Genomic DNA, 24,713 nt, shown 5'->3' on the forward strand with positions numbered 1-24,713 from the left:
AGATCCTATGAAATAGATAAACAGAATTCCCCCCCTTTTCTGATAAGAAGACGGGCGCTATGGATTCCTAATATCAGTGTTCTTCCCTACGAGGTCTGAGTCCACAGAGCCATTCAGGTCAGACACCTGCTTCAAGGCAGTGGAAACTTAGTTTGAGAGTGCAGATTTGAGATCGAGGTCCCCTTTCCATTTATAAGTTTGAAACAGGGAACAATTAAAAATTGAGTGTATTTATTTTGGCACAGAAAGAATCGGGATGGCGGGAAAACATTTGGTCCCGGGTTCTCATCTGCTCATCACGTCACTGAGTTGTGTTCTCAGCACGTCGTGACTGAGTGGATGGGCCAGACCGGACCCCGTGGGGAGGTGAAGGGGGGACCAGATGGAAAGGGGAACAGCAGAAACCATGGGGGCTGGAGGGGACCTTCTCCACGCGAAGGAGGATAAGCACGAGGGAGGGGATTTGCTGCTGCCAGGGCCACGTACCCAAGGGCATCGGGAGCCGGCCGGGCTCTGCGGTCAGAAGTCGGACAGCAGAGGCTTCGCCCACCCCTTGACCTTGAGGACCCACGACCCTCCCAGGGCTGACTGATGGCTGTGCCCGTCCCGCCTGCAGGTTATCAGGGCGGAAACCCACTCCCTTCTGACACCACTCTCTGGGTTTCCCTTGGTGACCCCAAGAGGACATACGGCGTTTATAGGGTGTCTCCAGCCTGGCCCTGCAGGTCTCACTCCTGTCCTTTCCCATCCTGCCCATCCTGTCCCGGCTCCTACAAGGGATCTGGACCGTTCCTAGTGAGATGACAGCTCCCGTTTACTGACTCATCGCGATGCTCCCAGCGTGGTGCTGATGGCTCTACCGCACGTTCCGCATTTGATTACTCCTCACACCAATTTCCATCTCTGCTGTTCACCGACGTCACCCCTGACCAGCGGACCCACAATGCTCCCTGCCCTCTCATCCCCCCGGCTCTCCAAGACCCCATACGGCCACCCCAGGGCCCCTCTGCTTAGACAGCTACTTTCTCCACCTAGAAAAATGGCGCCACGTCTATGCAGACGAAAATCTTTTGACCACGCCCACTGCCCCCCAACCCAGACCACCAGGAAGTCCTGCTGAGGCTGTCTCCAAAAACATGCACCCTCTTCTCTCACTTCTCCTTCTCTCATCTTTGTGTGGCCCCCTTGACCTCAGGGAGAGCCCTGGGGCTGCTCTCCCACTGGGCCCTCTTCCATCTTTTCCTCGCAGGGCAGCAGAAGTGATGTGATTAGAATGATAACATTCTCCCACTTAATCTCCTCGGGGCCTGCCCGGCACACCTGGAAACGAATCTGAACTAGAGTCACAGGCGAAATGTCACCTCTTAAGAGTTTTCCTTGGCAGTACTTTTTATCTCCTCTCCTCCCCTCCCCCCAATTCTCTCCCTCAGACTCTGACTTTCATCATTGCACTTATTACAACTGAAATTATTTTAGCCACATCTTTGTGGCTTTCTGTCTTAGAACATACAGACCATGCACGTAGCTCATACGTCAGAACCTACGTCCTATGTAGGAAGGGTGCTTGTTTATTCACGACTGTATCCCAGGGCCCTGATAAATATTTGTTAAAGGTTGAATAAACGACCCATCGGGTACTTGGATTTTTTCCTTCCCCTTCCCTCCACCCCACCTACCTCATTCAACTCTCCACTTTTCAGCTCTCTTGGCTTTAGTGAAATGCTCTCCTCAATAGCCTGCCTTCCCGCCAGAGGAAGGAGATCAGACGCCGCACTGGAGACCTCTGGTTCCTGGTTCCCACCTCCCTGAACATCTCCCTCAAGAACTGCCGTGCCTAAAGTCACAGGTGGAATTCCTGGGCTACATCCCTGTCTGGCCAAGGCAGCTTCGAGATGCAAGACACGTTACAAGCAATCCTGAAATAGGAGGCCCCAGAGTGATAAGGGGCTTCCTATGATTCACTGGGTTTGAACATTGTTTTCTTTTACCAGCAACACATTCTTCATTTTCTTTACCAGTCTGCTGAAATATAAGGCCAAAATATCTCAGGAGAGGAAGCAGGTTAATCCTGGCTGGGAACCCGCCCGAGTGCATGAAAGCCCTGCTCGGGCTCTGCGCGGGGAACCAAACACCTCCACAGGTTTACCGTCCTTCTCTCAGTCTCTGTCTGGGTGATCCTGGTGGTTGGCTGGGTAGGTCGATTGCTAGGGAGACAGAAACGGGGTTCAGCTGCAGCCCCACCAGCCGTGACATTAAGCGAGTTACCCTACCTTTCTAAATGCCATCATACACAGAATACATGCTAGATGTGCTATGAGAATTAAGAAAGAAAATGTGTCTAAAGGGCCTGGTGTGGAGCCTGGTACATAGGAAGTATTCCACAAACGAGCTGTTCCTTGTGTGTGTGTCACTAGCCGGGTGTGTGTGAGGGGCAGAGGGGTGTGGGCGCATCCTTTCACAGGACGGCCCCCGACACTGGTGCGCTCCATCCCCGAGCCCATGTCGGTAGGAGACTAGTCTCTATCGGGGGTCGGTCACCCCAGGGGGTCCCACAACCCCCTCTGGCCGGCCACTCGCCTGTCCTCTTCCTTTGCGGGGAGGGGAAGGGGAATGGTTTCAGCGGGACCAGCTACCTGGCATTAATCCCAAGGAATTTCATGCCAGTGTTATGAGGACATTTTATAAACTGGTTGAGGTCATCTGGATTTTCACTGTCTTCTGAAGGATCTCACTGAGTCAGGGTCCCCGTGAATTTGATCAGTGTGCCTTACGCGCTGTCCCCAGACCATTGGGAAAGATATGGAAGAGGACGGGGTCGGGGGGCTTGGAACAGGTTTTGCTTGCGTGACCTCTCGAGCAGTCTGGCTCCATAAAAATACTACCATTGAATTGCCATGGGTCTTTATTTACATTCTGTTACTGGAAACTGCACCAATCTTCCCCCACACCAGCATGTTGACTCTGTAAAGATGGCAGGACTTCTTAAAGTTGCCAGGAGGCAAATGCATGGCAGCCCAGTGAATGTGAAAAGAAAATGCCACGCAGCCTGGCTGCTGCTTACACGGCCAACTCTGATTATTCCAAGACTGTGAGTAAGGGCCGCTTACGTCCACATGAAAGTGGCACTTATAGTCTGTCCGGTGCTAGAAAGAAACCCTGAAGGGCAGGTCACACAGATGGTCCTGAAGTGAAAGTCTGAGGATGTGCTCTGCAGGAAAGTGACTCAGTGCTATGAGATGACGTGACAGGAGGCGCTGACCCAGAAGGAGGGTCAGGAAGGCTCCCCAGGGGGAGTTTACATTGAGGCAAGATCTGAGGATGAAGCAGAAGTTGGCCAGACAAGGTGGGGAGAGGTGGGGGGACGTTAGAGAAAGGTGTGAGGCCTGAAAAAATACATTGTCCCCCGAATATGAAAGGAAAACTACAAAGTTGACATTACTGTTTAATAAAATGCAAATAAAACAAAACACGCTATCAACTGTCTTAGGGCCTAGTAGTCATAAATCTTTCACTGTGTTTGGGGAAAATGTGCAGCTTTAGATGCTCTCACTTGATCAGACTCCTCAAGCATGTGCAAGATGGCTGAGAAATCACAGGCATTCAAATTAAAGGAGTCACTAATAGTTCAATCATCTCAAAATTATTTGAAATACGGAAACCTTTAAAATATTATTTGCACCCAAAAACATCTAATGTGGCATGTGGGTGCATTTGAGTGTTTGATATATGAGCTGGGAGCCTTCAAAATAAAGCCTTGACACAGCCCTCAGGGCACGGCATCTTGGCAGGATGGAGGGCACCAGTGCAGCTCGAGCTCAGGGCTGGGGGAGGCTGGGAGGTAGGCAGGGTAGGGGCAGGTCACTGCAGGCCAGTGCAGGGCACGTTAGGGATCCGGGTTTTATTCTTAAGAGCAATGGGAACAGGTGTGTGTCGGGGGTGTCTCCGTGTGTGATGTGTGTGTGTTTGTACAACAGCTATGGCCGTTCGCAGCCAAGGTCACAATCCTAGGGGCCAGGCAAGGGAGTGAGGGGCCTTAGAATGAGGAGGGGAACAGAGCCTGGCTGCGGGAAGAATGTGAGAGGGCAGCCGGTAGGGAGGGGACAGAGGCTGCGAATGTCCACAAAGCCATGGAGAAGCTTGATGGAGATACTCTCCAGGTTCTGAAAAGGAAGATCCTTAACCTCTCCATCTCCCCAGGACGGTCTCCACCATCCACATCCCTCCAAAACCTGGGTCTAAGTGAGCAGGGTCCTGCTCTTCAGTACTACCTTTGTTCTTCCTGGCTGGTGGGGGATGACTGAACTCCTGCATCTGTCACCGAGCTGCTGAGCACAGTTGCACACGTTGCGTACTGCACAAGAGCATCTGTGAAGGGGTGCACGAGGGCTGAAATCCAGCTCTGTTCCTCTCTCTGTGCTGTGTACCCTCGGGGCAAAGGGGGCCCCTTCTGCAGTCTGCACAAGGCACAGGCCATGCTGGCAGCAGCCCTGCCCTCCCTGGGGTCAGCCTGGTCTTAGTCCCCAGCACCATAGCATCAGTGGGCACCTACTGGTCTCCAGCAACACAGTACCAGATTCTCTGCCTCCATGAGGACTCTCTGTCCCCCAGAAGAGTCTGCATCTCTCCTCTCCTTCCTTCCATATCCCCACACAGGACGTGGGTCTTCCTTTCCCGCCAAACTCCACCTCCCGTGCTCAACACCACTAGAGCAGCTATGAAACTTTCCAAAGCAGGAAATAATCCTGTCAAAATACTACTTCCTGGAGTGCAAAACTCCTCAAACCTTTGTCACAGGAAACCAGGATGAGGCTAGGTCAGTAGGCATGTGTATAAATAATGCACATCAAAGACATTTTCTAGGCTTTTCCACATGGAGGGCTCAGCCAGACCGGTCTACCTAGAAAGTTTATTAGCAGCTGTTTTAGAAAAATATGAACTAGTCATCTTTGACTCTATAAATTTCTACGCTTGTGAGAATCATTTATAACAAGAATGTAACCTTTTCTGACTTGGAAATATAAAAAACAAATCAGGAAAAGTTTGAGGTCGGTCATATGACACAGCAGCCAAAATAAAAGGTAAACAGGAGGTGGTCATTCAAGAGTCCCTTATTTTCATCATCAACTTAAAACTTGAACGATCAGGACTGAGTCCTTCCCAGTGCAGTTAAAACATTCATTTTTAAAATAATATGAAAGTGACAATATAATTTCACAATGCAGAATACATTCAACAGAGTAAACAGATGGGATCTGTCAGACCCAGAATCCACTTTCAATCATTTTCCCATTTGTCCTCGAAACAGTCCCGTTAAGTAGGCACAGTTGTCTCCATGTGACAGACGGGAAGTGAAGGCTTAGAGGGAGATGAGGTTAAACACTCAGCGCGTGTTGGAGCTGGGGTTTTCCAATCCGGGCCAAATCGACTCCAGAGCCTGAATTGCTAACCACCAGATTGCACTCTCTCCTGGGGGGCGAGCCCTCGTGAAAACGAAACTATGCTAAAGAAAGAAAAAGGAAATACAAAGCATCCTTTTTCTTAGAGGCCTTTGCCTACTGCTATTTACCATGTGTTTGTGTCCCCCCCAAAATTCAGAAAATTAAAAACCTAATCCCAGTGTCATGGAGGCCTTTGAGAGGTGATTAGGTTGTGAGAGCGGAGTCCTTACGAATGAGATTATACGAGAGACCCCAGGGAGCTGCCCCCGCCTTCCTCCACATGAGGGCTCAGAGAGATGGCCCTCACCAGACACCAAATCTGCCAGCGCCTTGATCTTGGGCCTCCCAGCCTCCTGGACGGCGAGAAATAAGCATCTGTTGTTTAGAAGCCCTCCAGTCAATGTCAGTGTTACAGCAGCCTGACGGACTAAGACACCTACTTTCCCCAATTTACGGCCCGATTCCTGCTAAAACTCTGAGCCAGACTGAATCTTCACTGCAGGTTAAAATAAGGAGGATTTTCGGCAGCTACAACAGCCCTGCCTTCTTCCTAGTGCCTTTGGGATGAAACGTCCCTGGTTAGAGGAAAAGTGGAGACCTCATTCTGTATCACATTAGCGCTGACTCAGGCTGTGATAAATGGGGAATTAGCAGAACCTGCGGCTTAAGCGCCCCCCACCCACCGATGACGCTTCAAACTTGCTGTGAAACCTGGGGAGTGGAGCTGGGAGAAAAACGTGGCCACCTGAGTTCTGCCCCACTGTGACTGCCTATGTGCTTATGAACAGGTTCCTTTGTTTCAGTTCCCTTATTAGTAAAATTGGTTCGTACTGGAGGGTTACCAAGCTCTTTGCAAATCTGCTGAAAAGGCCATGGCCTCCATCAAAGAAACACTGCCATCTGCCTAAGGTGTTGCATACACTTTCAGTGTTCCAGTAAGGAACCCCTGGGGTTCAAGTGATTGTTCAGGTTCCTTTGGGCTCTGACACTCGATCTTCCTCTGATTCTATCAGGAGGGAATGTACACCGCTCACCTCCCCTCTTCACTCCACAAAAGACCACCTCCCCAGAGCTACACGGGGCAAAATGAGATAGAAAGTCTATCCCCACTCCACCCTGGTCCCTGAGCGTGCATGCAGGAACCACACTCATCCCGATAGACACTGTGTTTATACTTCCTCCTTTCTTTCTTAATGAAGTTAATTTTTGTTTATTTGAGATGAACACAAAACAAGAAATAAAGATTGGGGAGTGGAAGAGAGATTTCTTAGATTAAAAAATACAATCAGGTGTCAGATTCTAATGTGACCAGGACCTAAGAGGTGACAGGCATGGTGTGGGGAGACAATGACAGCCCCACCCCGTTACTTCCTGTCACATCTGTCCCCAGGGATGTCCCTGGCCGGGGTCAGCGGTGATCAGCGAACGTGCCCACCAAACCCATGGAGTCAAACTGGGCTTTTCAAAAGCATCCACTTCCCAGTTTTTCAGATTGACCTGCCAAACAGATCCTGTTCACAAAGAACTGGGTAGATTCACCCCACCCTGGGAAAACAGATAAACACAATAGCCTTATCTCTGAGTATAACATTGTATCATTCTCTCCAACAAGCTAGCAATAGATGAACAATTCAATTGTCAGGGGGTAAAAAAGGCATCCCACGCGGCAGCAAGCCTGGTTGTCACCCCACCTATTTTCACTTTCATTAAGCCCATCACCTAATCATCCACAGTGCATTTCCTTGTCTTTGGAATGGATTAAACGTTATTTTACCCTCGGGATAAATCACGGCAGCCACCACTTCCTGTGCCAAACACATCACCCGCGCTGTCACCGATCATGTAACGTACATGATATTTTCACTACACAGTTGAGAAAATTGCCTGCATGAGTATCTCCGCTCTACAGACAGGAAATCAGGGCTCCTCGAGGTGAAGTAACTTACCCCAAATCACACAACAAACAGGAGGCAGGGCTAGGACTCAGGCTCAGGCTCACCAAAGCTTTCCTTTCTTCCCTCTAGCCCAGCAGTTCCCAAACTTCTGCATAGTAGGATCCCCTGGAGAGCTTTTAAAACTCCCAACACCCAGGGCACACCCTAGAAATCACAACCTTTTGGGAAAGATGCTGCCCAGGTGATTTTCATGTGCAGACAAGGTTGGGAACGACCGTGTGAGCGCCTGGAAGCATCTTCAGCTGCAAGTATTTGCCAAACAAGCCACGTGCAACTCAAGCAAAGAATAAAATGGAGCAAACTGAAGACTGAGCTCAGCGTAGCTGAGGAGACGCACCAGAATAAGGGAATCTGTTTTCTCTAAAGGCAATGGAAGAAATTTGATAAGAGGAGAAACTTACTTAATGCAAGCACCAAGGATTGCAATAGGATGCTGGTTTTTAGTGACTCCATGGTTAAGGGCTGAATAAAAATGCACTACGTAAATCTCTTCTTTTAATTGGGGTTCCTTTTTGCTTCGTTCTCGGGAGGAAAGTGACTCTTTAGTTCATGTTTATTCATGTTAGAAGCTAGTCTTTAGTAGAGCAGGCTCTGTGGCTGGCACTGCCATGGCCTCCAGAGTGGTAAGGAGCCTTCTGACGGCCTTTTGCAACAGCAAAGACAGTAGGATTACAGCCAGTAGGGCATTTGTGTTAGTGCATATAAGAAATATATTCGAATTCCTTAAAAATAGGAGTTCATTGGAAAAGCCTCAACCCCCTACTATGCTAGGAAATAAGAGTTTATTTTGACGCCATCTTGCAGAACCTGTTTGAAAACTTTGATGGTTAAGTATCCTGAGGAATTACTGCTTTTAGTTTAACTGTAAATAGAATTTTAGTTGAATGAAACGTTACTGCTTATGTCTTGGCTGAAGTCCAAGAGAGGATAATTAGCAAATGATTTGGTGGTGGTCATGCTTATACTTGCTAGAGTTAATACTTTGTTTTAAGTAACATGTATTGCCTGCATGGGTCTATAGTGTTTGTCACTGAATGGAAATCCTTGGATCTCCAAAGCAAACCTGCACATCACAAATCTTATAATCCAGTTAGGCAAATTCTTGTACTTAGATCTGATGCATCCTTCTACCTCAGATAAAGATAGGAGCTAATGATAATGAAATCCACAATTCACTGGTTTTCTATTGTTTTTATTTTCCTCTTTTGCATTTAATAGTCGTATCTTCCTAAGCATGCTATAACTAGACTGAAAACATTGAGTCAACCTACTTCTACGCATCTGTTTACTGTGACAAGGATCTGGGAAAACCAGCCTTGTTGTTTGTGTACTGCTGAGATGGCTCCAGGAAAATCAGACTCACTCCAGGAAAAATGAGGGCGAAGAATAACTTTCCATGTATTCCATCCACCCTCTCATTTTAGTCTGTCCTTCCATTAAATACACATATATTTTGGAAATGAGAGATCTCTCAAGAAACTCTGAATTCGAATGGTTTAATAGTAGAAATAGCTTCTCCTGTTCTATTTATGGGTTTCCAAAGTCATTTTGTAAAGCCAAAGTCACCGTGCCTGAGAGTAGTTTGAGTTTTTCCCTCCATCCACTTACAGCTGAAACCTGTCACTTCTTGTGTCAAATTTAACGACCATATTCATGGATGGTGGTACTTGTTTCTTCGCTAAAGTTTAGGGATTTCAAAAAAGAGGGGTCCTGTTTAGGATCTGTTGCGAGGAATGTCCAATCAGAGAACCTATTTGCAAAAATCTCTCTCCAGGGAACTTTGCTGCCAGGCCACGGAAATTAGATAAGTCCTTAGAAATATTATACTTTTGACTATAGGGATGGTTCGCTGTTGTAAGTAAATATAATGCCAAGATTCTTAAAACCAAATAAACAATAAACTGATCACTGGCTAGAAAACAGCAAAAAGATAAACTGTAAGAACTGTTTTCTTTTTCCTACAGTGGAAACTTGAGCTAATAAAAAGCTAGTCATTTTTAGGGAAACTTGGTTGATACCTGCCCACGTGAGGCTCTTTTGCGTTCAGCTACTGTTTAATACACAACGCACGCCTTCTTCCTTTCTAACATGCAGGTCTGAGTGATGTGCACAAGCAGCATTTTCACTCATTGCTTTACCTCTGATCTCAAGCCAGTCCTGCGCATTTAGTAAGCACTAAATAAATACGCGTTGGACACACAAAGGAGTATTGGTATTTGGAGACAAATGTATAACATTCTAGTAAAAAGCCAAACTTTGGGGTTGGAGTCAGATAGTGTGAAGGAGTCAGGGTCTCACTGGGGTCCGGCCTAGGCACACAGGTGAGGGCCTCCATCTCTAGTGCTGGTGGTCACGTTCTGGGGAGGCATCTCCCCACCAGCTCTAGCGGCAGGACCCCAGCATGTCCTCTCCTTGCCCGGGGTCTCCTGGGAGTCCCCGGCCAGGCCTCATCTTGGGAAGTTTTGCTTCTCTGTGACCTCAGTGGATCCAGGTCGCTCTGCCATGGCCTCCAGGCCCGCGAAGTGTGTACATGTGCTTACGTCTACACAGGCAAAGTAAAACTCTTGATGACATGGACATTTCTGGCAAAACTGACTTTCTTTCCTCCTTAGCTTTTTTCTTTTTCCTGTCAGTAGTGAAAGGACAGGAATGATGCAGTGAGAAGGAGGGAGGCGCCCACTGAGTGTGTTTGTTGTGGCTCTTTGTTTGCGGGACGTTGTGCAGGGGACTTGTAAATACTAATGCTACTCTTTCAGGGGGAGCCTTTAAGATGATATAAAATGAGAACTTGGCTTGGTCTTCATCTAGTTTTTTTTTAAATCTTTGGAATAGCAACTGCTTCTACTCGAGAATAGTTTCCTCACCCATGATCATCCAGGCAAAATTATAAAAGGTGTATTAGGTTCTTTCCCAGCCATGCAAGCTGTTAGTCTCAGCCAGCTGAAAGCCACATTTATTTCTAGGCCGCAGATCCCTTGGTGGATTTTAAAATTTGTATTAATATTATGAATGTCATGGCAGTGAAAATCCTTGCCTTCTTAGAACTACTCTAGTGTTTCCTTACTTTTTTTTTTTTTTTTAAAATAATTCTTTATTTATTTTTGGCTGTTTTGGGTCTTCGTTTCTGTGCGAGGGCTTTCTCTAGTTGCGGCAAGCGGGGGCCCCTCTTCATCGCGGTGCGCGGGCCTCTCACTATCGTGGCCTCTCTTGTTGTGGAGCACAGGCTCCAGACGCGCAGGCTCAGTAGTTGTGGCTCACGGGCCTAGTCGCTCCGCGGCATGTGGGATCTTCCCAGACCAGGGCTCGAACCTGTGTCCCCTGCATCGGCAGGCGGACTCTCAACCACTGCGCCACCAGGGAAGCCCCTCCTTACTTTTAATCAAATACGTTTAATAGGTTATTTTATCATTTTCCTTGGGTCATGTTATAATTTAGTCTTTATTGTAAAATAATTTTTTATGCAATTACTTTTGAGTTCACGTGTCTTATTTCATATATTTTACTATAAAAACTTATCCTTATAAAAATATTATGAGTGTTATATCTTTTTAGAAAAATATAACTGAGTATTGTATTTGGGCCTGTATATAAAGAGTTTAGATAATAACATATATATATTTTTTTCTAGTTTACAATTTTCTTCGCTAAACTGTCCGTATTTGATTTGTTTGTATATTTTTGGATTAAAAAATAATTTATTAGTTCCCCCACCAGGGATCGAACCTGAGCCCTCAGCAGTGAGAGCCCAGAGTCCTAACCATTGGACTGCCAGGGAATTCCATCTCATTTCCTGATAGCCCATGGGTAGAGTCTTTTTCTATGATATTTAAAAACATGTTTTGAAAGAGATGTATACCTCAGAAGAAGTAAGAGAAGTAAACATAACATTTCTCACAGATGCTAAAGGGTGAAGTAAGTATCTATAAAACAGTAAATATGCCCCAGTCTAAATACTGTACCAGGTTCCTTTCCTGGTAATCTTGAAGCAGTCCCCTGAATGAAAGCCCAGCCATAAAAAGGATGGGATTTGATGCCATCCACGGAAGTGTGGAATATTCCCCAATTTTAACAAATGGATGCAGAAATAGCAAATTTAGGAAAATTACTAAAATGAACGGAGAGAGACTTTCTTCTAAACAATCAAACTCAACCATTTTAACTACTTATGTTCTTCAATCATTTAAAACACAAATTGCTTTGAATATAAGTAATCGTCTATGTGTAATTCCTACGCGGGGACCATTCTGAAACAGATGTTTAGGTTGTTTTCTTTTTCCTCTCTGAAGAATTTATCAACCACAAAGACATTGCTTAAGACCACCCATCTCATTTAAATGACATCTCAGTATTAGAATTCAAGTATAAAACCAAACAACCCACATCAAGGATTCTTTCTAATTGTGTAAACACCAAATAGCTTCAGTTTGTCAAAGTCACCTAATACTGTCTTTAAAACCAGCTCAAAATGTTTTAAGTCCCTAGAGAACAGTGACTTTTGAAAGCTTTCCTTTGCCACAGACTGAAGGCAGGGATGGAGTGTGCACTGTTAAATATTCATGCTGATTCACAAAGAGAGCTTGTCCAGGTGCTCAGGCAGAGAGAAGGTAGCAGAGGCTTTGGAAAAGGGAATCCGTCCAGGAGACAAAAGCATCAACCCCTGCCCTTATTATGGTGCCTTGGGACTTTAAAAAGACTACTCTTCTAACAGATGGGCCCTGGGTGTACACCCGATCACAGAAATGCACCTCCGGCTGAGTGCTAACACTGTACACAGCTCAGTCTAAAGGGGTGATCCTATCGTTAAGTTTGTTCACTATTCTATTCTTTCTCCTGCCACCCGCCCACTGAAAAGAACCCAGAACCTCCTATTAGGTTTTCTTTCCCCTAATTGAAGAGTTCCAAAGTCATTTGCTCATAGATGTACTAGGATGTCTATGTTGATCCCCAAATCCATGCTGTTCCTTTTTTGGGGGATGCCAGTGGGGTGGGAGCTGGGAGCTGGATGAGTGGTGTATCTGCCAATTGCAGGTTTAGTTACAAAAGAATAGAGGGAAAGGGCTCTTTTCTTATTTCCATATCAAATGCAGTAAGAGTGTCAAGCAAGGTCTACGTTTTCTACACAGGCTCACGTATTGGGTTTCTTTGGAGTTTTTTAATTTCTTCGGACAGTACTGTGGAATACATAAAAATATACTCCAACACACAACACACGGGGCGGAACCAAACAAGAAAGATGTGATTGAAAGGCCCAGAGCTGGAACCAGATTGCCCACAGCCTTCTCCAATTTTCTACTTATTTAATAGAAATATCAAAATCTATTTATAATGATATTATAATGAATCTAATAGAAAATACGATATGATCAGAAACTGAAGAAAGCCAAGGCAGAATCCTCAAGAACTATTTTTAACCGGTGTTGTAGAATGCATAATCGAAATGCATTCAACAAATAAAGAGTAGTTGTGAAAATCTAGAGAACGACAGTGATTCGATGAGAGACTGTGAAAGGCCTTAACTATGTATGTATCTCTACGTCTAGACATATGGCCATACAAATCGCTTGGCTGATAGGCAAAGGGGACCACAAAAGATGCGCTAAGCTACAAAGCAAAATAAATGACTATCAACCAAAATTCGTTTCATTTTTATTATGAATGTCCCAAACGGCAGCAAGCTGCGACAGTGTTAGGTTCTCATTGATTAAGTGTCAAGAGACCACAGACTACAGCATTCCCAAGCACTTTAATAGTGACAGAGCCAAAACAAATACAAGAATGATAAAAATATTCTTTTAAGTGTAAAGAGTGCTCGTATTTGAGTTTGGTTTCTTTTCCCTGCAGGTATTGTGAACACTGATAATTTCTGAAACACAAATCCTGGTCTGGATACTTGCAACAAACTTTTCTAATCTCTGCCTGAATAAGAAGCGAATAAGAAACGTACTTATAAAGTATGTTGACGATACAATGTGATATACCCACTTACTGTCCCTTCCTTCCTCTCCCACTAGGCTTCTCATCTGCCACCAGGTACCCGCTGTTTGTACGACCAGGACACGAAGGCTGAAGTGAGATACTTGGAAGACTACATTGAACCTGGATTTTCTCAAAGCTGCATTTGTTTCTTTTTTAATGAAAGGTGAAGGCTTTCAACGTTTGAGATTGTCCAGGGAGGTGACTAATAATGATGGATTGAAGCCACCAGTCAAGAACTACAGTTTATGCATGTCACGTTTCAAGGAAAAAAAGCCTCGCTTTGATAAAGCTATGGTTCTAGTAATCTGTAGTTCCAACACAACATGACATGTCCCCCCGAACGGTTTCCTTGCAATCTGTCCTTTTCATCACTGGTACAGGATGATGCTACAGCTGGAGTTTGTTGCCATTTATATTCCAAAAAAAATTCTGGTCCTGTGGAAGTGTGTATCTCTTACAGATGCAATACTGTTCGTCTGAGTGGATCCTCAAAAAGAACAATTATGGACTAGAAACTCATAGAGTTTGTGTTTAAAATTTATAAAATTAAACCTGCTCCAACAGGTAATACAGGGAGGCATGCTTGCAACCTCTGGATTCAATCAGAAACAATGTCTGAGAGCACAGAGCCTTCAATAGGTAACGGTGGGTTCCTTTTAACGCTTCCTTAAACAAGATCCGATGTGATGCACATTGGAACTTTGAAGCACGTCTCATCTATGTCTACAAGGCCTGGGACACAGGAAGCTGCCAGAACTTCATTCATCATCTTGCCTGTTGACAAAAGGAACAATAACTGGTCATCACTGGTCAATGGAATAACTTTTCCTAGTTTTTTTTTCCAAGATAATTCCTAAAGAAGAGACGGTGTGAATACAACAGCAAATGTTTCAATGTTTGATGAATTTCTGTGCTCTAAAATGCCATGTCTGGGCTTCCCTGGTGGCGCAGTGGTTGAGAGTCCGCCTGCCGATGCAGGGGACGCGGGTTCGTGCCCCGGTCTGGGAAGATCCCACATGCCGCGGAGCGGCTGGGCCCGTGAGCCATGGCCGCTGGGCCTGTGTGTCCGGAGCCTGTGCTCCGCAACGGGAGAGGCCACAGCAGTGAGAAGCCTGCGTACCGCAAAAAAAAAAAAAAAAAAATGCCATGTCTTCCTCCAGTGGAACAGGAAGAACCGGAGTGTTCATCACTCTCCTCGTGGGGGAATGGGTCAGGAGAGACCCCTGTCTTGGAGGTCAGCATGCCTAGGCTCCAGGCGAGATTCTGCCAGTAACTCACACGTCACCTAACCTTGCTGGGCCTTGGTTCCTCCACGTATACACTGAGGACTTCAGTGGATGAGGTCTAAAAAGAAAGCCACCGACTAACTTTTAATGGGTCCATGTGGTCCCGCCTTCGTAGCTCCTTAGAGAACGCAACCAGGTAGAACCATTTCTGACTGTGGCAATGGTTAGGCTTACAAAATCCCTGCGCCTGGGGTGCCTTCCATCCTAGTTTAGATTGGTGATGAGAACCAGCTGAACTACCAGAGAAGTCGCGACATATCTATTAGCATCTGAAGTCAATAAAAATCTTCTTAAATGATGATGTGATTAAGCTCTATGGGTGTAAAATTCTGAAAATACACATTTCCACATCTTTCGGTGTCTTAAGATCTAAGAATTGTCTCTTTATTTGGGGTAGCTACTGGTTTCCTTAAATTAAGAAATAATTATGTGGGCTTCCCTGGTGGCACAGTGGTTGAGAGTCCGCCTGCTGATGCAGGGGACGTGGGTTCGTGCCCTGGTCCGGGAAGATCCCACATGCCACGGAGCGGCTGGGCCCGTGAGCCATGGCCGCTGAGCCTGCGCGTCCGGAGCCTGTGCTCCGCAATGGGAGAGGCCACAGCAGTGAGAGGCCCGCGTACCGCAAAAAAAAAAAAAAAAAAAAAAAAAAGAAATAATTATGTAAAAGTTGAAAGATCCATTAATAAGTATAACAACATGGATGCAATCTGTAAGAGCACAGTACCTAGCCCTAAGATCCAACTGGTTGGACTAGTTTAAGTAATTACTTCAAATAACTTTACAAAGACAAACTGGTAAGCAGAGACAGGACCTAGACACAGGAAGTGTGACCCTAAAACTGAGGCGTTTAACCACTATGCAAACTACTTCAACATGCCTTGTTAAAATGATAAAGAATTGGGACTGTAAAGTTCACAGCTGTCACAGGTACAACCAGGAATTTGGTTCAATATTTGGAAATTTCAGGCCATTAGTTCCCATTAGTCACAAAATGATAAGCTTCAACAATTGAAAAACTAGCAATTCTGATTTGATCTTTATGCTTCGGAGGCTGGTAAAACTTTGATGATGCTGAAACAACCGTTTATTATTTATATCATATCATACTACTATATTGTGTCATTATTATATCATATATGTATATAAATATATTAAGGCATCATGGCTGTCATGTGTGGCAAAAAAAGCTTATTTTTTTTTTCATCTTTCTACTGTGGCTTTGGCATAAGGGGAGACACAACTTTGTGAAATGTGTGAATGAGTCACACAAAACGAAACTGGCACCAAGATATCATCTATTACTTGGATTATTCTAAGTGCTTTGCTAATGAGCTTATCCTTCAAATGCTGACGCAAAAGCTACTCAAGAAAGAAAACGACAATGAAAATAAGCTACAATGCTAAAGGGACAGAGCCATTTTCTTAAATCTGGATAAGATTTGCTGTAACACAGCAGGGTTGCTGTCCAGAGTAAACCAGCATTCATGGGATAAAAGGCACAGAGACCACAACGGGGGACAAAAGGGAAAAGACACAAGTTTACTCAAATCGTGTGGTGGGGGTCCATGAGAATGATCTAGTAACACATGCACGTTTATCAACACAGACTAAATTTCTGGGTTTCTTCGTCACCAAGTAAGAGAAATAAAGACTGCTGTCTTGACAAATGAACTCGAAATAAACAAACAGTAAGTAAAATTTATTATGGAATTCTGGCAAGTATTTTTACGACCGTGGCTTTCTGGGCTGTGATAGCGTATATCCTAAGTGCCTGATGGAATCACTACAGGAGCACGTACGGTAAACCGCTCCGTCACTGGAGAAGGGGGACATTAAGACGGAAACATCAAGTTCTCGTGCAAGTAACAGTACAGAGGGCTGGAGATGACAGTCACACAGCTCACGTTTGGCCAGCGCTTTAGTTTTCAAAGCCCCTTCACACGTATGAACTCTCTAACATGAACTTACAATGGGGACCCTGCTGACAGGAGAGGCGGCTAAGGTTTGAGGGTTAGGGGACCTACCTGGCGTTACATGGGTATGCGGGTCACCGAGTCACTGGGCAGGAGAAAGACCAGCCCCTTCTCCTCTATGTGCCACCCCTGGCTGGTAACACTGAATATGGATGAATTCACTACTTACTGTAATGCATCTCTTCTGCATTGTTTTGTTCTTACTCTTACCCCTCATAGATTGTCTTATAAAGAACACCCTGCAAACTAGACCTAACCTCCTCCACAAAGAAGCTGAGTTGGAGGAAACGCCTTGCCCCGTGTTACAAGGCACCCAGCAAAGAGCAGAGAAAGGGCTCAAAGCCGCGGCAGCCGCGGTTCCCCAGCTCCAGCTCATCGCGGTACGCGCTGGGCCACAGGGCAGAAGCATCTACGCGTGCTGTGGAGTCCCATCTTTACATGGCGAATCCAAAACGAGCTTCTGCGTCTACAGCCTGGTCACAAAGACAGACACCGCCGCTCCCCCCGAGACTTGCCACCGAGTGGCGCTGTGGGCAGGACGGCTTGTTCCAAACTCCTTAAATAGAGAGGTTTTGTGAAGAGCGTTCTCGCTTCTTCAGGGATCACTGTTAGCAGTGATCAGCGCGCTGCACGGCTGCCCATAACATGGGCTATAATTTCATAGTAAATGAAGAGGAGGAGGCCAAACACGGCATTTGTCAACGAGAACATGGTACGAAAAATTTTTTTTTAAGTAAACTGAGAGGTAGCAGTGCCCGGAGGTAGAAGTAACACCTGAATGAAGTATTTGCTGCAACTCCTTAATTTTGAAATGCAGTTATTCTTTTATAAAATGGGCACAATGAAGGCGAATTGACTTCGGGGGGCCCCGCATCCAACTGTAACTCACTGAGAGGGTCCCACTGGTTCCAGGTCACTGACGTACACGTCTCACTGAACCTACGCAAACAGCCCTGCCAAGTAGACAGATTCATTAACTTCACGTTGCACATGAGAAAATGAGGTTCAAAGAGGTTAAATAACCTGGGAAAGACGACACAGCTAGAAAGTGGCTGAGACTGGCTTTCAGGTTAAGTGTGCCTCACACCCAAATTATCTGCCTTTCCTCGCACATCCCTGGGCTACACGCACAAGAATGGTCACCCCGTACCAGGACCCGTGGGCCCCACAGCTGCCGAGGGGCCGGCAGGGGACAGCACCGCAGGGGAGGTCCAGCTGCTTCCAAAGCAGCTACACCCTTCTTACCCGTGGAAACCTGGCTCCAGAACCAGCGGCCAGGCTTCCATGAACGCAGGGCCGCAGGAGGAGGAGGGAATAAGGACAGGCAGGAATGACCACAGGTGAACCAACAGCAGGGAGAAACAGGTATTAGGTTAACGTCAGTCACAGCCTAGAGACTTCTGTGGTCTCTTTCCCGTTCTTCCTCCTTAAGTAAATGTGATCTGATTTCCAAATAACCTATTAGCAGACTGAAAATTACCTACAGCCTAAAGAATCACTCCTAAATTACAGTTGAGAAAGAGACAAAGTCTACAGAGAGGCTCTGACCCCTGTATAATTGATCTTCATTTCTTGCCCCAGTAAAAGTCTCATCAGAGTAGCCAGTGATCGGCCAAGCTGACCGACTGGAATTCACCATCCTGTCTCCTGTCCTCCACAAAAGGAGGAGGCGTGTGATTGCGAAGCCAGGGGAAAGGAAACCTACCCTGGGTATGGTCTGTCCCGGCACTGATGCTATTGGATTAACCACCAGTGGGCTACATAGCGAGGAGATGGCGCCATACCAAGAAAAACCAGGTCCTTTCAAAAGACTTTCAGATCCCAGCCTCAGCCAGCCTGCCTTGCCACGCTGAAGGGAAGGTGCCAGAGTTATTCCTGGATGCCAGGTCCCCATCTGCCTCGTCCAGCTGACCCACTCGGTCAGCCCATATGGGAGTAGTATGGCTGGCACAGATCTAAAAGTAGCAGCGTGTGCAGACGCGTTCTAACATAATTTGCTAAATGTTTTATTGTTCTACAAAAACCTACTTAAAATGTGTGCAGCCATGTCCCATTAGATTAGAACAGTATGAAGTCAGGTCTTCCCAAGAATCAGGTGTAAGAGTAATTAAAATAAAAGAAAGGGAACGATTTCCTATTACGGAAGTTCCTTTCTACGATGGGGGATACCCTGGGCTCCTCTATTAAACGGAGATCACGTTTTGTTTCCTGCGTCACGCCTACACGTGTACGGTGCATACCCTTTTTTGAATTCCCCAAAGAAGCTATGTAATTCCAACATAATAGAAAGCAGAGTCATATACATTAGTGCTAAAACAGACCTTGGGGATTGCAGGGCACAAAATTCTCCTCTTAAACATTAGAAATCTGAAGCTCAGAGGTTTCAGGCTTGCCCACGGGTGCACAAAGACTGGGAACCTAGCTAATGCTCAGATTTCTTGTCCTACCATGCACCGTATGCCCCACAGTGTCCTTTATTCATTTAATTCAAATCTCTCAGATACTAAATCCTGGAAAATTATGCCGCTTGGCATGAATGATCCAAATAGAATATAGACTTCTGAACGATCCAAATGTAACAGAGATTTCTGGTCCATGATGGACTGAGCTGTCGCCACAGGTGCTGAGATCCAACCTCATGGGCGCTGGTGGGCGGGAGGCACAGGGTCTCAGGGTCCGGCAGAGCCCTCCAGCGAGCTCATTTAGGGCAAGGCAGTTCGGCGTTCTGGCTAAAAGTGTGCCCTTTGGAACCGGACCCATCGGTGGCCTGGCGGCTCTGAAGTTGCTCTTTACTGGATATGCAATCCCTGGGCAAGTTCCTTAGCTACTGTGAGTTTCCTCAACTGTAAGATGCAGATTACTACCCACCACCAAAGCTACCTGTGGGGAGTATGTGAGGGGCTGCATGGGAAGTGGGCATCACAGAGGAGGCAGGAGGTCTGGAGACTCCCCTTTGCCAGCCGTGTTCTCAGGGGCCCTGGCGACACAAGGGGAGAGCAGAGATGCTGGCTGATACTTAGGTTTTAGGAGCGAGGCTGACGTTTGCCATTCCCTCTGCGTGGAACACTCCCTTCTCTACCTGACGGTGCTCAGTCAGCCACTGAAGACCCTCTACTTGATGGCGGCCTCCTTGCAAGGCCTCCTGCATCAGTTGAGGCTCCGTCCCCAGGCCCCCCTTGGTCCACACCCCCGGGAGGGCCTTCTTTTCATCCTCATCTTCTCCCTCCTTTCCTGGAATATGAGCGCCTCCATGATGGATTGAAAAAGCGAATGAAATAGGCCCACAACCCTCGCCTCGCTCATGGAGGCGTCAATGACTCTATGGACTACACACTCCACGCCACTCTGGCCGTTACAGAGTCAGGACCCTTCCTTTCTCCACTCTGCTCCCAAAAGCCCAACGAGCCTCCCCCTTCTTGTTCCACCTGCCAACACTTCTCTCTCTCTCTCTCTCTCTCTGAGCCACTCCTATTCGGACGAGAGAATCGCCACGAGCAACAAGGAATCGGTGCTTTATATTTTTTAAAGTCAAAGCTTATGCCCTTGTTGAGGTACAAGAAAAACAAAACCAGTTTCTGTTAACAACTCACATGTGGCCTGACAAGTCTGGACGTTGACACCCTGAACTTTGGGGCAGGCGGGTAGGAGAGGTGACAAGTAGCAGAAGGAGAAAGAGGAAAAGAACGGGTTATCAAAGGGGCCGTTCTGGGACCTTACAGCGGGCTGCGGCTGTGAGGGCCGGAGGACCAGCCTGCGCTCCAGGAGAGCGAGGCCAAGGCCTGTCTTTGCCGCTTGGCACGGGGCTTCTCAACGGACATTCAACGCTGAATGAAGGTCTGCATGAACGGAAGAGGAATAACCCCACACAGCCATCCTGGAAGTATAAAGTCTACCCAGCTAAACCCTCAATCCTCCCAGACAACTTGTATAAAAGCCTATGACATTCATACTGCGGGCAGTGGAATCACCTCGACTCTTGGAGGTCCTTAGGCTGGGGGCTGAGGCTAAGAGCTCATGAATTTTACATGAGAGCTTGCTCGAGACAGCTCTCCTTCTAGCTTAAAGGTTAAAAGGTTTGACCTTGGGTTTCCAAGAACAGATACTGGAAGATTAATGAGTGGCAGGTCACATGACGCACTGCCCTCCGTTTTAAAATTGTTATGTTCAAACTATCCATAGTAGGATGCATTCTTCCCCTCCCCCCATCTGGAGCACAAACTATTAACAAGTATGTATTCAGTAAAATGGAACCCATCAGATAAAAATTTTTAGTAATTTAAAAAGTTAATTTTAAAAGACTTTCAGTATTTTTTACTGGCATACCACCTTTATGCATAAAGTATGCTCTAGAAACAAAGGACCTTAATTACATCTTATTTTTAGAGTACTGGAAGAACTTGCTGTTTAAAGAAATCCTCCTGTTCATCTCTTTTGTATGGTAAAGGAACTTTTGAAAAGTGAACAATCATCCACTTTTTAAATTTTCAATTTTCATATACCCAGTTTGCTTAAAGCAAATTCAATCTGGTATCCTCAGCTGTCTTCCCAATTGGACAGACTGGATGGCCACCCAGTTGAGCAGATGCTTTTCTTTTCTTTTTTTTTTTTTCAATTTGCAAACTGGATTAGTGGCAGAGAATTGACGGGACTTAGTCAAGGAGATGACGAGGCACTCACTTTTCTTGGACGCCAGAACATACGACCCCCAGGAAAGATGACCATGGGAATTCTCAGGACAGGGACACCCACTCCCAGCTCTGAGGGACAGCAAGCCCTGGGCAGAGCAAGGCCCTGGGGCTGCAGGGGCCAGGCAGCCAGGAAGAACACACCCGGGCCCATGCCTGGCCTTCGGCACGCGCTGCCCCTCTGAGCGGGCTCAGCAGTGCCTCCATCAGATCTTTACTTGGTATGCATACACTGTATCTCCTTACCCAGAATAAGCATTTCGAATCGGGAATTGGCTGTTTCAAAGAATCACCAGGAAGGTAGGTGAACAACAGAACAACATTAAAGAAAGAAAAAAAAAAAGACAGACTATTACTCCTCAAGGGCACTTGACGGGGCATAGCTGGAAAATGCTTTCGTGCCTGTTTGGAGAAGTTATCTGAGCTATGTCCCTCTGTCTTCATTTTAGTCTCTCTCCCATGAGCTCTTAAAATGACTAAGACAGGAGGTGCGGCTCCACATCCATCGGGGAGGCAGGCTCAGCAAACGCAACAACTGGGGTCATATTTACACTAAAAACCACAGAGCAGAGAGGACACACTCAGACTCCTGCCAGCTATTCCATACCTCATCGACATCAGCTTGTGCCTGAGGTCCCCTCAGCGCCTCAAGTAGTAACTCTGGTATGAGGGAGAAACACTACACTTGAATTGCATTTTTTTTTTTTAACAGAATAGCAGTTTTCAGGAAGGCACAGTGTCTTCCTTTAACAAGCTCACAGAGATTTCCAAACGTGATCCAAGTTAATGAACCACTAATAGACATTCTTCTACAAACACAACACAGTCTCAGGAACATCTGTCTTGGCTTGGGCAGATCTGAAGGCACTGAATAGAAAGGGAGGTGAGTTTTTGTAATGGGTGGCTTTCCACAGTCATGCTCCTCGGAAGTCCAGGATGTGGGATAAGAAAGTCCCTTCCTGTGCAGTGTTTGAGAGCTGATATGCACCGCATCGGCACCCCACACGCGCTCAGGAGGGGGTGTGACATGGACCCTCCCAGGACCCGTCTCATAATCCCCGGCCCATGGCACCCCCATTCATCCAGCTATCCAGCATCCTAGGCCTTTACACAGAAGACCAAAGTACAAATCCCATTATAGTCTGTAATTTCCCCCTAAAGCAGGTATGCAGCGATGAGTAGAAAAAGGCCGAGTGGAGACACAGATGACCGCAGTGCCCAGGGTCCACTCACCACTTGAGACACACTGCCCCGCATGCGCCCTGCAGTCAAGGCTGTTCACATCTGTGCCTTAGTAAAACTACAGATTACTACACGCTATGAGTCAGCTTGGAACAGCTAAAAGCAGACACGTTAGAGCCACAAATGCCAAGGAACCCCGGTATTAGCTCGTAACCCGCCTCCTGTTTCTCAAGCTGTGCGAGTCCATCGTGTGAGACACGGGAATGCCAAGTAGAAGCCGGCTTTTCCCCATCCCTGAGAGGACCCTGCAGGCCCCTGCCCCACAGACAGAGTCTGAAAAGCCACAGACCTAACGTTTACAACTTTGGTTTGGAAAGCTTTGTTCTGAAACGATTTTAGGCACTACCAATGAATCAGGTCAAATTAGGGGCGCTCCAAATACCACCTGCCCCTGATCCACACAAGAACTCCTGAGGACTCCCTAGGATGGATCTCTCTTCCTGTCAACTCAGGGGCCACCGTCTTGACTGACATCTTCTAAGGCCCTGCGAGATTTCTTCAGGCCTTTTAGGAGCCAGATCCTTGTCAAAGTCAAGCATCACATTTTGGAAAATTGAAACGTTTCCCTGGGAATAAATCCCTCCCTACAATTACAATGGGTACTGCAGGAAAGCTCGATCCACTTTACAAATAATAATTCAAGACGAAATAACCTCTTCCATTTAGTTAGTCGTTATACAAACATCAGAAATACAAGCTGATCCTAAATAATCTCTTTTTCTTTGAGTCTCTCCCTCCTTTCCCCCAATCACATATACACTGAAAAACAGGCCACAGAAAACTTCCAAGTTGTAGGTACTTTTATCATTTGTATACAATTGGTAAGGAAACTATTAAAGTAAATGAACTCCCTGAGGCCCCCAAAGAAGAACGGCCCTTGCCCAGCACCGTTTACAATGACGGGTACAAAGCAGGGTAAATCTGATCAAAAGTTAGGACAGGGCTAGGTGTTCTTGGCATAAGTGGCTTGGCTGGGAGACAGGAGAACTAAAAACAAAATTCTAACAGGCCCCAGGACAGCCTGAGCAGAGCCCCGACTATCAACTATTTACAGGAAAGTATTACACAACAAGAAAATGATGTCCATTCTGAGACAGCCAAGTTTACGAGTTTGCAATTCAGTTGTCTCTTTACATCTTCAAAAGAAACTGCTACTTACTTTTCAAGCCACCTGCCACTAAACACATCCAAAAGCCTGTGTCCTCCCTGGCAATTTCTGGGAAAATACTCCGGCCTCTTTGGACAACGCTGCGCTGAACTAGTTATCCTTTTCCTTCAATGACTGCTTGAACTCAGCGAACCTTTGTAAACCCTGGCAAGGGAGCCCAAACGGGCTTGTCAACACGTCTCATTGCAGCGGGGAGAAGGGGAAATGAGGGTTTGTGTCACCTGTGCTAGGTGCCAGGTGTGAGGCGGGCCTGGACCTTGGTCCTTCTCCCCTCCTTCAAGCAGCTGTCGCGACCCTAAAGAGCAGCTGAGGCTGTCACCTCCTCAGCTTGTGCTGCTACTGCAAGGCGGAGCCCCCACTTGAAACCAAAGTCCATCCTCTTCCCCGTGATGTTGCCTCCACAGAGGACTGCATTTCAACCCAACAGGGGGCTCCAGCTGTGTGGTGATTGATGCTTTAGGTGCAGGTCAAATGCCAGGAAACTTCTGCCTGTAAGCTGAACCCAGCCCGACAAAGTGCTTCTCTGCATCGATGACCCACAGCTGAGTTTGCGATGCCAGCGAAGCACATGTGAGCAAATCATCTTGAGAAGATCTATTCGCCAAAAATTTTGTTAAAATTTCTGGCTTTCTTTCTCTCTGGAATTATGACAAACTACAATTTTTTCTTTTCAAACTTTCTATAGCTCACTCTTTGGAACATCTCCCAGGAAGCTTAATAGAGTGTCACTCTAGAGAAGTGGTCCAAGGTTTACATAGTAGTAGCTGGACTTATACCAACACATCGGAACAGGGCACAGAGTCATGACACTGGGGAGAAGGCAGCCCATGACTAGTGGTTTTAATAACAGAAAACTAGAAGGTCCCAGGCAACAGGAAGATGGGCATTCACATGCCACTCTTTTGTTTGCATTATACTCAAAATAACCATGCTTCAGGGATCTCAAAAGTGCTAACCATAGATAGACAGATACTTGACTGCAACCAAAAG

The 24,713-nt window shown here is 46.4% G+C and overlaps 1 protein-coding gene across 3 annotated transcripts in view; it reads right to left on the reverse strand.

Annotated features, from left to right (window-relative positions):
• Positions 1 to 24,713, reverse strand: part of SCAF8 (SR-related CTD associated factor 8) — a 198,192-nt gene that overhangs the window by 48,855 nt on the left and 124,624 nt on the right. Inside the window, exon 21 of one of the 3 annotated variants that reach the window (XM_032651235.1) lies at positions 13,036 to 14,143. The exons of the other annotated variants lie outside the window; for them this stretch is intronic. The gene's annotated coding sequence lies outside the window, so the exon portion shown is untranslated. Of the gene's footprint in view, positions 1 to 13,035; positions 14,144 to 24,713 lie in introns of those variants that run through there. 3 annotated transcript variants of the gene reach the window in all.

Source organism: Phocoena sinus, chromosome 12, assembly GCF_008692025.1.
Source record: "Phocoena sinus isolate mPhoSin1 chromosome 12, mPhoSin1.pri, whole genome shotgun sequence".
Taxonomy (NCBI): Eukaryota; Metazoa; Chordata; class Mammalia; order Artiodactyla; family Phocoenidae; genus Phocoena; species Phocoena sinus.